Raw genomic sequence first — 13,121 nt, forward strand, 5'->3', positions numbered from 1 at the left:
TCGAAAGGAGGGCGGCCTACAGAAAGGGAGCCGTAGGTCTGCAGGCTGATGGCGACAAAACATTGTCTCCACGTCAGTAGCAGCGACATCGGCAGCGAGGCTCTGTTATCGAAGAGTCGCCCGATGTTTTCCCAGTCCTTAAGATTCAATGTCCCCCCCTCTGGGTACCATGGACACTGAGCGTCAATCTCCTCAACCAATTTGCGCAGCTCCTTCTCTTTACGGGGACCCTGCGCATTTAAGCTTAACGCTTTCAGTTAGATCAGCGTGCTTGTCATAAGCCCTGCTTTTGCAAGCTCCCATACTCACCGGTGTTCCGTCGGACGAGAGAGTGTCCTAGGACGCGTGTCTCTGGATGCGTCGATCCAGAGGACAGGCGATACCGAAACGGTGGTCCCTGGATGCGCTGATCCAGCGGACTTCGGTATCGCGGCCCTTCCCCAGGCGACGGTGAGCAGGGTGGAGGTTCGAGGATTCCCGGGTTTCGGCACCAGCGTGTAGTCGACCCACGCGGTCAGCGGAAGAACGAGACGAGACGCGGAGATAACATCTGGTGGAGATCGCCAGCAGCGGGAGACCGGAGGTCCGTGTTCCTAGCGAGTCTCCCGTCTGCCGGTTCCTGGCACCTTTTATTGTTACTCTATCGGGGGCGTGTAGGAGGGAGGACCGGGGGGAGTTCCGGGAGAACGGGAGGCGGGAGGTCGGGAGATCATCATGTGATGCATGATCTCATCTGGCTACGTGCGGAGAGGAAGCGTACGCGTCTGAGCCTAATCCTCACCTGGGGGCAGGATCATTGTCCCTGCGCCCGGTGATTGAGCCAGACAGTTCATGACCCGTGACTCATGGGGGGATGAGGAGTGGGGGTGCGATGCGACCGGCAAGGCCGCAGGTCCGTTGGCGTCCCAACGTTCTACCATGGCGCTGCTGGGTCGGCAGTGCACTACTACAGATATAATGCTGAGAGTTTAAACAGGTTTCCAGAATTCCCAGCTTTCGTTTATAAAATACTCCAGCTCCTTTTCTTGCTGAGATATGCCTTTGTCCTTATATCTCCACAAGCAAATTTTAAAAAAAATGAAAGCTGGGAATTCAGATGTTCTGCTTAAATTATCATTACAACACTGCCACATTGTATCAATATTTTAGGTCTTTTCTAAAAAAAATACGGGGGTTCTGTGACAACAGCTGATAATGATAGCACCCTCCTTTGAAAATTCTCATTATTTAAGTCACATGCAGAAGAAAATAAACGGACTCCACAACTGTAAAATGCACAAGGAGGCAAAGGTGCAGAAGAACTCTGGCCAAATCAATTCTAATACCTGTGCACCATTTCCCAAGAAAATCAGGAGTAACTCGAACATGTTGAAAAGGTCTTTAACATGCCCAGTGAAGGCCTTGTTGTCTACCTATTGGTTACTCCTGCATCTTCTGAGAAGTGTGAGGCAACTCTTATGGAGTTAACCTTGCTGGTGTTTGGTATTTCTTTTCAAGTACTCAACCCTATTCACAACAAAGAATTGCAGTCTAACTTAACAACAAAGAAAGAATATTTTATAGAAGTTGTTGTCAAAGCTAAGAAAAACCTACGTATATTAAGTCACAAAGTTGCTTTGGCACAGTGGCTAGTTGATCTCCTGTGGTATCTTAGCATACAAAATAATTTGTCATGATGAACACTGATTTTGTGTGTACCATCCAATAAATGATCAGAACACTTTTGCCCAGTATTCAATATGATAATAAATATCCCTGTTGGGCAAACATTGCATTTTCCCAGCAATAATAGATTGTGATTTGAGTTCCTAGTAAATGACCTTTTTTAACAAGTTGTGATGATATTTGAAATCTTCTGCAATAACTGCATGGACATTTACTGTACATAAAGCAATTACCTGGAAAAGTTATCTGATTCCTGTACATGCTAAACAGAATGCTGGAAGATCATTTCTATGAATCACACCAAAGAACACCTACCACGGTTGTGCTGATCTTCTCTCAGAAAACACGAACACCCTTATGAGGTATAATTAAACTCCTTCTGACTTAAATTTGAGCTAAAATACATACCTGTGAGATCTGTAATATATAAATGCTAGAAGAAACAGCTGTTATTGTTGCTACAGAAACTGTATATCACAAGTGTCAAACTCGCGGCTCTCCAGATGTTATGGACTACAGTTCCCATCATCCCCTCCCAGCATCATGCTGGCAGAGGATGATGGGAACTGTAGCCCATAACATCTGGAGAGTCGTGAGTTTGACACCCATGCTGTATATATTCCTGCAACATTTCCCCACACCTTTAAGTTAGCACATTCTGTCTTGAGTAGATGTTGACCTCATGGAATTCTGTAGAGAGAGATTTTAGGGGTGGGTGGGAGGATTGTCTACAGATAAATTGTGATAACTGTACTGCAGAAATAGAACAAATCATGAAGACTTATATAAATCATTTAAAAACAGCAGCAAATGAGATTACCTAACCTAAAGAAGTCAGTTAATGTATTGTGTTTGCTGACTATCACTACACATTTTCTCCCAGTCAGGCAAATGTGCTGTGCCCACCAGATCAGAAGCTGCAGAAAGGAAACTACTAGGAATAGACTAGAAATGTGAAAGATTCTTCCTAGAAGCAAAAAATTAAAAAATGAATAAATAATGTAATGTAAAAGCATTGTAGCATGGCTATCATAATTGGCTTCCCCTGGAAAGAGAAAATGGTCCCGAGCAGCTATCCTCACAACAGCACTGAGGTAGGTAGACTGAAAGTATAAATCTGGGTCTCAGTCTCATACTCTAACCACTGCACCATGTTGTGTCTCACAATGGCAGATACAAATACCTTAAAAGGATGGCAGAGCATATTGCCAGCTTTCTGTAGCAAACATAGAAGTTCTGATTGGAAAAAAACTGCTTCTTTCTAGAACATACCTTGCATATGTCAATATTATTGTTCTACATCCTCTCATTGTTCTACATCCTGCTCTTCCCAAAGAAGTTTCTGAAAAGGGGAAATAGAAAGCACAAATATATAACCAGTGCACATCAGATCTAGATGTGTAATAGCTGGCTATGGTGAGGGGGGAGGAAAAGCTCTGCACAGTCTCAGGCACATATTTGAGTTTTTTCTTATGTTTCTCAAGCTGAGTTCTTGCATTGCTTTGTATATCAGGGCTTACCTCTGTAATAGTGCAAGCTGCCAATGTAAGAAGGCCACTAGGCAATTTTAAGCAGATTTAATAAATTTGTTGGAATGCTCAATGTCTGATAAATAAACCCTCTGGCATTCATATTTGAGTCCTTCAGTTTCTCAGAAGCAGGGACAATCTTACTGACAGAGAATAAATAAAAAGATGAACAAGCAGAGAAGCCTGCTTAGATCTGCCCCTGTCCTTGGGAATTGAAGAATCTTAGAGCTGGAGAAAAATGCTTTGATCTCTCTAGGTTGCCAAATTAATAAGATTAGAGAATCTGGGCAACATGAGGTCTTTATTCTTTGCAGGTAGAAAAGGAAAGGGAACCTAAACAAAAGTAATGTTCTGTCTGTTTGCGGCATTAGAAAACAAACCACAACTTACTAAGCACGTAGCTTTCATTGGAAATGGATGTCTTCTTGCATCACAACACCCATCAAGACCGCAGAGGGTTTAGTGAGGTTCTTTTACGCAAATGACTGTCACTTTTGTACACATTCCTGGTAAAGTGGATTGTGGTAGCCTTCTCCTTCCCTACCTGCACCCCCTTGTATCTCTGGGAGACATTTGCCTTTGGTAATCCTTTGTTCACACATTACTGAGCTCTGTGTTAAGACATCAGTTGTGAATTCTTCTCAGTTCCCACATGAATGGTACCCAATTCAGAACTGTGATAGTGGTGCGGAGAAAAGGCTTCGGTCTTGTCAAAGACTAGGGCTCCACCCCAAAACATTGTTGCAAGGAAGATTTATTTCCCCTGTACCCAAATCTGGGTTTGTGATAGTTTGACCAAGACTGAATTTGAACTCTTATATAAACAGTTACACACACCAATAATAACAGACTAGATTTTAAAAAATAGCTCAGGCTTAAGCATAAGCACAGAATAAGCAGGTGCAACTAAAATAACAAAGCTAATTTCCTAACATATAATTACAGAAGTGAAGGAAGGCAGGGTATAAGATGTTTAATTCTACATAAGTAACAAAGCAGCAGATACGAGACGAGAGGCTGCAAGATGGTCCCTAGTCTATCACTGGTCTTGATGCTATTAGTAGATCTTGCATGGACTTGTGCTGGTGACTCCTTAATCTGTGTAAACCAATCAAGAAAAGGATCTCAAAGGGGAGTGAGATTCCCTGCTCACATTTGACAATGCTGAGACTAGGTAAGTTAGATTGCTTTGAAACTCAAAGGGGCCATCTTAAGCTTTTATCTTAGCTTGGAAACAGTGGAAGAGTGGTAAAAACATATGTTATGAAACTTTCCCCAAGTTATTCTTAGATACTCAGATGGCATATCAGGAAACAGCCTACTGCTTTAAAATTATGTAATGGCAAAAGGCTAATATTTAAACTGTCTCTCCAGTATCAGAGGAGCACCTATTATATTAGCTGCAATGGAACTCAGGCAGTATAATCCTGCTCAAGTTATCATGATCGGGCTTCCTACAGGCATCTGGTTGGTCACCACACCGTGTGAACAGATTGCTGGACTTGTTGGGCCTTGTTGGTCTGATTCAGCAGGGCTTTTCTTATGATTTTAGCTGGACTAATACAGATGTGACCATTTCTCCTGACCTGCCTTCCCCTCCCCTCAGCATCTTCCCAGTTTGAAATGTTCCCAGGGGACACTACTAAGCAGCCCTGGATTAACCATTACATGAAATAAGCCCATGCTTAGGGCCTCAAGTAAAAAGGGCCCCATGCAGTTTCCCCACCTCCCCCCAGTCCTGGATTTACAATGGATCATGGTGCAATGTTGCAGCTGAACCAAAGCCCATAAAAGGGGCCTCCACAATAAATGGAAAAAAATAATTTTAATATAATTATGTTATAAATAAGCAAAACTTAACATTATTTTGCATGTTTGAGTCATAGAAGTTAAAATGCTATGTATCTTCAAGGCAAGAAAGCCATGGAATAATTGGTATTTTGTTTCATATAAATAACAATATTAATTAGAATGTATATATTGTATGGGTGCTGTGTGGTTTCCGGGCTGTATGGCCGTGTTCTAGCAGCATTCTCTCCTGACGTTTCGCCTGCGTCTGTGGCTGGCATCTTCAGAGGATCTGATGTTGGGAAAGCAAGTGGAGTATATATCTGTTGGAGTGTCCAGGGTGGGTGGGGAAACCTTGTCTGTGAGTAACAAAGAAGCTGACAACCAGGTCAATAGTTGAGGGCATCTGAGATAGAAGTATGAGTAACAATGAAGAAGACTATAGCCTGGGAAGTAACCCTATGTAGATAGCAAGGTACACTTTGAGTGGGAGACATCTGAATAGAAGTATCCTGGCCTTTGTTTCTTTTGTCTATGGTCATCCTGTGTTTGTGTGGAGCTGGTTTGACACAGTCTTGACCCTAGTATTTTTCAACACTGGCAGCCAAGTTCTGTTCATTTTCATAGTTTCTTCCTTCCTGTTAAAATTGTCCATGTGCTTATGGATTTCAATTTGCTTCTCTGTTGTGAACGTCCTTTGGCGTAGTGGCTTTCAGAGTGGTCCAGAATTTCTGTTTTTTTTCAGAATAATATTCTATGTCCAGGGTTTGGTTTATCGCCATGTGTTTCTGCTATTGCTGAGTTTTTCTGGCTGAGAATAAGTCTGCAAGTGCCTTCCGAGTGTTCTTTGATCGTGTCGTGTGCAAAATGGCATGGCGTTTGGTGGTTCCTATGTAGACTTGTCCACAGCTGCATGGTATGCGATAGACTCCTGCAGTAGCTAAAGGATCCCTCTTATCCTTTGTTGAACGTAGCATCTGTTGAATTTTCTTAGAATTTTCTTAGAGGGTTTCTTAGAATTTTCTCTGAAGATGCCAGCCACAGACGCAGGCGAAACGTCAGGAGAGAATGCTGCTAGAACACGGCCATACAGCCCGGAAACCACACAGCAAGTGATTCCGGCCGTGAAAGCCTTCGACAATACATTATATATTGTATGGTTTACTGCTGTTTTTATTTTGAATTACACTTACAGTATATGGGTGTACCATAATCTTTTCAGTGCTTAGGGCCTCTAAAGATCTTAATTCGATCCTGGGAGGAAGTCCATGCGTGCACTCATGGATGCCCCAATAGGCTAAATAGTGACCCCCTCACCCCCTCCCAGCCATTTTCAGGTCAAGAAAATGTCACCAGGTTACCTGGAAGCCCAAGCTGTGGAATAGCTTCCCTGAAGAAATTTGCCAGGTGCAAGGATGTAGGTAAAGGTGGGGGGGTTCTTGGGTTCAACCCCACCCCCCCACCCCCACCCCCCCGTTACATGTCAGAAGCTCTGCCCTGTTTGTGTTTTTTGGTATTTTTTAGTGTTTTTGGTTTTTGGCCTGCAGGGGGCACAGTTTTTAGGTTAGCAGCAGTTGTTAGGTTTTGTTGGGAGATCCTCCTGATGATACTACCCAGGTTTGGTGAGGTTTAGTTCAGGGGGTCCAAAGTTATGGGCTCCCAAAGGGGGTACCCCATCCCCATTGTTTCCAGTGGGAGCTAATAGAAGATGGGCTACACTTTTGAGGGTCCATAACTTTGGACCCCTGAACCAAACTTCACCAAACCTGGGTGGTAGCATCAGGAGAGTCTTTTACTGATACCATCCAGGTTTTGTGAAATTTGGTCCAGGGAGTCCAGAGCTATGGACTCCCAAAGGGGGTGCCCCCATCCCCCATTGTTTCCAATGGGAGCTAATAAAAGATGAGGGTTACACATTTGAGGCTCCGTAACTTTGGACCCCCTAAACCAAACTTCACCAAACCTGGGTGGTATCATTAGAAGAGTCTCCTAAAGATACCCTGAAAGTTTGGTGCTGCTAGCTTAACAATTGCACCCCTGACAGCAGGCACCCCACAAATTTCCCCAGATTCTCTTTTTAAATCCTCCCCCTTTGGCATGGATTTAAAGGGAGAATCTGAGGTCCACAGTTTAAACCTTGAAAGTGATGCTGTTTCAGGGTGGGGGAGAATCCACCTGGCCAGGTTCCTACACTTTATGGAATTCGGCGCCTGGTTAAAACCTTTCACTGGCCTTCAGTGTGTGACACCCAGGATCCCCCACATCGATGCCAGCTGAAGGGTGCAGGGAGGGTGGGGTGGGAATTTTTAATGGTGTTTTTATTGACTGTTTTTAACATCCAAAGGATGTTGGTTTTTAATGTTAATGTTTTATGTTTTAGGATTGTATTTTTCAACGGACTTTTAACCCCATTGTGGAAGCCGCCCTGGGACGCCAGTGTAGGGCGGGGTATAAATGCAATAAATAAATAATGATGACAGTCAGCTCGCGGGCAGCTGATGCCCTGGGAACAAGCTTCCCGGCTTATTCTGCACAGAGTCAGAGGCGCCCACTTATCTCCTTTCAGTTTCCAGCCGGAGTCTCAGCAGCCAGCATTGCAAGCAAGCGCCAGGGCTCAGCCATCCCGTCCGCGGCCAACAGAGATTCCTCGGGCAGAGGTGCCAGTGCGCTGCCTGCAGCCAAGCCGCGCTGGCCCCGGCCGAGCGCCCAGAGGAGCCGGCCACCTGTCGGCGGGGAGGAGTTTACCGCAGGCGAGCGGAGAGCCTGGCCCGAAGAGTTGCAAGTTGGGGCTGCTTTGGGTAGGGCGGCAAAACGGGACGGCGGCATCTGAACGCAAGAGGTGGCAGCCGCACCTCCAGGACCGCGGGGAACCAGATGTAGAAGCGACGTGCCTTCGAAGCTTTGCAAGCCGGGGCAGACGAAACTGGGGCACGTCTTCTTAAAGTGGTTTTCTGCAGGTGTGTCACGGCACGCCTAGAGCGCCGCCGGGGGTGAGTTGTTGGAGAGGAGCATTGAGAGTAAAAGAAAGCCTCAAGGCAGGGTGGGCAAGGCTGAGGTTATCCTGGCGCCACTGGTTGTGCCCTCTGGCGTGGGTGCGGGACGTCGACGGGCGTTTGACAGAAAAAGGGGTTCTGCAGGGATTCTGCAGATTGGGCATGAAACTTCTGGAGAAATAGGAGGGGGTGGCTGCAGGCAGTGACCTGCTGGCACAAAACTTCAGTCTCCCTGCTTCTAGTGCTGAGATCCAGCTCGAGGACAGTTTTGTCGGTGCATAAATGTGAATGCCTTTTTCAGGACTTATAAAGGCAATCTTAAGCATTTCCGTTTGGGTCTATATATTCTAGTTTGTTGGACTGCTTTGGCAAGGTGTAATTTTGCACCTATTTATTTGTTTATTAATAGCCTACTTTTCTCTTTGAGACTCAAGGCAGATTGCACAGTGTAAAGTCAGTACTATCAACAGGATGGGACCTCCAATAAACAGTGCAGAAATTTGAAAACAGTGCCCTTCCAGGCTGGAAGGATTTTGTCATCCCTTCATGAGCTTGGGTGAAATTAGGGACTACCAGCATGTAATTCAAACTGAATTGGCTTGTTTTTCAGAATGCATCCTTGCGAACATATGGGCAAAAACCATTCATGTGAAGTGGATTTAACTGTAAATATATTAGGCACTAGTGTGTGGTATTGGTTCTCCTGTGTACAGGAATTTTAGTTTATCTACCCAGAGGTAAAATTAAACGGGAGAACTAGTGGACTGTCCATCCAAAGCTGCTACATTTTTATGTGATTTTCCTTGAAATAGGAACTGTTTTTGATAGGTACTCCTAAGCAGCTAAAGAAGTGAGCTGCTGTGACTCATGAAAATTTGTGCTGGAATAAGTGTTGATAATCTTTACACCTGGATTCATAGAATCATAGCATTGGAAGAGACCACAGGGCCATCAGATCCAACCCCCTGCCATGCAGGAATGCACAATCAAAGCACTCCTGAAGGATAGCCATCCCGCCTCAGTTTAAAACCCTCCAAAGAAGGAGACTCCACCACACTCTAGCAATTTGGATTTTGGTTGATCCACAATGATTTAAATGGCAGAGTGTGTCTTCAGTGAGGTTTCGTAGCAGCACAGCTAGCGTCTTTCCCCAGTGTCGCCCAAGTGAGGTTTAGAGACATATTTGGTGTAAAAAAAAAGTGTGTGTAGTAGTCTGTGTTTGGACCAGAATGTGTAAATGTGTAATGGTAGAGAACTCTTATTAAAAATGATTTTTTTAAAAAATTCACTAATCAAACTGGATTAAAATTTCTATTAGTGTAGATAACCTTTCTGTTTTTATTCTTTCTGGTTAATCCATAAGCAAAGTCTGGACCTACCTGCACATTACATATAATACCTCACTCTACCCTACACCCCACCCTTCCTCAAGCTTCCATTTTTAAGCAAAACAGTTTTGGGAAGGAACCAGAGAAGTGGTGAAGTTTTCCCCCACTACTTCTCCATGCCAAATGCCACCTTTCTTAGAAAAAAATGTCAGCTCATAATTTGTTAGATATGCTTGCGTAGTTAGGCATTTAGCATACTGCCTCAGACACTACTAGGACATGGAGTAGTGGGTTCAAGATGCAGGAAAAGGGATTCCACCTAAACATTAGGAAGAACTTTCTGACTGTCAGGGCTGTTCGACAGTTGAATTCACTGCCTCGGAGAGTGGTGGAGTCTCCTTCTTTGGAGGTTTTTAAACAGAGGCTCGATGAACATATGTCGGGAGTGCTTTGATTGTGTGTTTCTGCATGGCAGGGGGTTGGATTTGATGGCCCTTGTGGTCTCTTCCAACTCTATGATTCTACTGAAGATGCACACCAAAATTCTATTGGTATTGTTTCTAGTTTATGTTTATTTTGTGATCATTCTTCTTATCATTTCATATGGTCATTTCCTTGTGTTATGTTGGCTATATTTATGGTGTGACTTTATTTCTTACCTCAAATAGGTGCAATTTGCAATATTTGTAGCACACAACCATATTTCTGCCAGATTTCAGATGGATAGGAAGAAACAGTTCTGTTTGGTAACCAATTAAAGATAAAAAATATGTTGACTTTCATATTTCACCAAGTGATGTATTGACCTAAGAACTTCTTCCCCTGACTAACCTCTGTAGCGACCACCTCATTTACATTGTCATTGTTGTAGAAACTTAAATTTCATTAGTTTCCTCTCCAGGCATTCCCAAACTTGTACCATCAAGCTAATGCGTCAACCATTAGACTAACGATTCAAACCATAAAGGTTGATATCTGTCTCTAGTCTTTCCCCAAAAAGGCAGGACTCCTCTTTGTCCTGGCAGTTTAAGGCCTATTCTGCATAACCTTAGGGCCCCTTTTTCCCTATAAGAAGCCCCCTCTCCCAGTTGCCATTGTCAATATCTCTGGATACCTCTCTGCCTGTTGATATTATCCCACAATGTGTTGTTCTTTCTTCTACCAGAGCTAAGTGCGAGCTGCTCAGCTCTGTTCATCGAACCATTCTGCTCCAGAATCAAGTGACTATAACCCTTACACCCCAATTCCCTTCATATATATTCCAAACCTATCCACTCACTGCTGCTTATATTTTAGGACTCTCTGTGTGTTCTGTTATTTTGATTATTGAATGCTTGTTACCTCAGTTATCCCTAAATAAAATTATCAAACTTTATTTGCTCTCCTGTGGATTTTCTTTCTTTTGTATACATAGGCAATAAAGACCCTGAGTTTGCCTGACCTTTTGCTAAGCCAAGAGTCTGCTCTTGCTAATTCCCCACTGTAAAAGGGACAGACTCCCTTGTGTCCCATTTGCAAGGCAAGGTTCAACTTTTTTTTTTAAAAAAAAATCCTGCTTTCAGGTCCTTTTGTGTTTCTGAATTGCTGTAGTGTTTTGTTTGAAATGCCTGCATCACTTCTGAAAATGTCGCTCCCTCCCCTCTACCTTTTTAGCATCTAATTTCATTTTTTTTAAAGAAGTGCTATAACACTAGACCAATATAGCAATTCAATGCTAAATTGATATTATTCAGATGAAAGCTGCAAGCGCTGAATTGCTATGTTGGTTGAGTGCTATCGCAGAAAAGTTTAGTCTTTAAAAAGATGAAAAGAACATGCTGTGAAAAAGGTGCATGTGTGATAGCTGGAGTGGTACAATTTGAAATGTTTCAGAGTGCTTCAGACATGGCTCATTAACAGATTTAAATGTGCTGTATAAAATCTCGATTCCAATTGTACTTTAATTGAAATTGGGACAACAATGGATTACAATTGATTCAGTGTGTGAAAGGACACTTAATGTTTTTAATTGTATAGCAAACATAGTGAGATTCTTGACTTCACAGTAAAGGCAGATGAAACATGGCTGAAAAGTTACTGAAGCTCTCCAAAATATCAGGAAGCCTTTAAAATGGCAGTGGGACACATTTGGAAGGAGTCAGTAGGCACCCAAAGAAGGCAACGTGGTGCAGAATGGGCAGTGCTAGCCCTTAGGAGCCACAGTAGAGGGATTCTCTCACAAATAAGTTGCATACTTACAATTGCATTAGCATAAAGGCACAGACTTTCAAAATAAATACTTGGGAATCTTTCACATCTGCTTCATAATGCTCTTTTAGTCCACTTTCAGTGCACCAAGCAACTAGGTTTTACTGGCTATTTGTGCAGTATGATCTGCTCCGCAGTACGGGAACATTACCTTCGAACCATATTTGCAACCACACACACATTTTCCTGGCTCCCAATCTCACAGTACAGCAGATGAGAGAATCCCTTCAGTTTCCAAAAGCAGGAAAAGTGTGGCTCCCCGCCCCCCCTTCACAGGGAAAGCGAAGGTGATGTCATGTGTTACTCTCTCTTTCCGGGTTTTTTTTTTTTGCTTTTCCCTGCCTTTACCCATCCTAGTTTCACCATTTGAGATTGTTCAGAAGGGTTTCTTTCTTTCTTTCTTTTTTTACAAGTCTAAAGGACTATGGCAGGGGTGCAGGGCATACGTGTGCCCCGGGCGAAGTTCCGCCTCGCTCCGCCCCTGTATAGTGTTGAGGGGATAGATTTGGAGATAGGTAGAGAGTTTCTGGGATTTTTAGAGGTGATACTTTACCATCCTGAAGAGACTTTAATTCTGAGAACCACTCTGAGCTCCGGCAGAAGATGGAAGTTGGAAGCCAGCAGGCAATGTAACTGAACCAAGCTCAGAGTACACTGGGCACAACGCAACTTGACCAGAGGTTTAGTCCAGAAACGCTGAACAATGAGCTAGCTATAGTGGAGAAAAGATCCTCAGGGTATGGTAAGTGACCCTGATCTCCCAGGACAAAGGCAAGGCTAGCCTGTCCTGAGAGGAGACAAAAGGAGATCTTAAGTTAAGTGGTGACTAATGGCTGACACATAGACTTGATGTCCAAGTTAGGGAGTGCCAGCATGAAATTAATGTTTTAGGTTGAAACTGATTTTAATATCAGAGTCAGGATTAGGACAAAGCCAGTCTCGGGGGAGGTGGTCCTTTGGAAGGATTAGTCAGGAAGCTAGAAATAAAATTAGCATGCAATACAAATGTTCAGCAGGAACTTCCTTGATGAATGAGTTTAAACTTTAGCATATCCTTTGTTTCTGCAGAGGTTTATGACTCAGGGTGGGAGCTGGGAACAGCCTTCCCTTGCTAGAAGCATTGTCTTTCTCTGGTCTCTAGAGTAAGTTGCGGCAAGGTTTTTTTGCATAGCTGATGCTGGTGAGGGTTTTCCCAGGCCAAAATGCTGTTCTTATGGATGACTCTAACAAATGCAATGGATGGGCTCACCATCTTGGCACTGCACTCCTCAGCCACTCCATAAGGTTGGTGGCCTGGGTAGTGACACTGTTTAAATACAGAACACCCCCATCCACCATGTGACTGGTTGGTGATAGATACAGCAAAGGACCGTGCCAGGAAAGCAAAGTCATTTGAAAAAAGCAAAAAGAGGTCAACAAACAACAGAAAAAAAGGTAGCAAACAATGGAACCAAGTAGGTAGTGAGCAGGCAATAGTTCCACCAGCTGCACCATTACATTAAGAGCAATCTGAAGGACTTTTTAAAAAGCATTAGCAGTGTAGATCTATGTATCTGTCTTTAATCCAGTGA

At 43.6% G+C, this 13,121-nt stretch overlaps 1 protein-coding gene across 1 annotated transcript in view; it reads left to right on the plus strand.

Annotated features, from left to right (window-relative positions):
- The first annotated feature begins 7,831 nt into the window (after positions 1 to 7,831).
- LOC125430674 (parapinopsin-like) overlaps positions 7,832 to 13,121 on the plus strand; it is a 49,400-nt gene continuing 44,110 nt past the window's right edge. Inside the window, exon 1 of the mRNA XM_048492787.1 lies at positions 7,832 to 7,972. The gene's annotated coding sequence lies outside the window, so the exon portion shown is untranslated. The remainder of the gene's footprint in view (positions 7,973 to 13,121) is intronic.

The sequence above is a fragment of the Sphaerodactylus townsendi genome, linkage group LG04 (assembly GCF_021028975.2).
Source record: "Sphaerodactylus townsendi isolate TG3544 linkage group LG04, MPM_Stown_v2.3, whole genome shotgun sequence".
Taxonomy (NCBI): domain Eukaryota; kingdom Metazoa; phylum Chordata; class Lepidosauria; order Squamata; family Sphaerodactylidae; genus Sphaerodactylus; species Sphaerodactylus townsendi.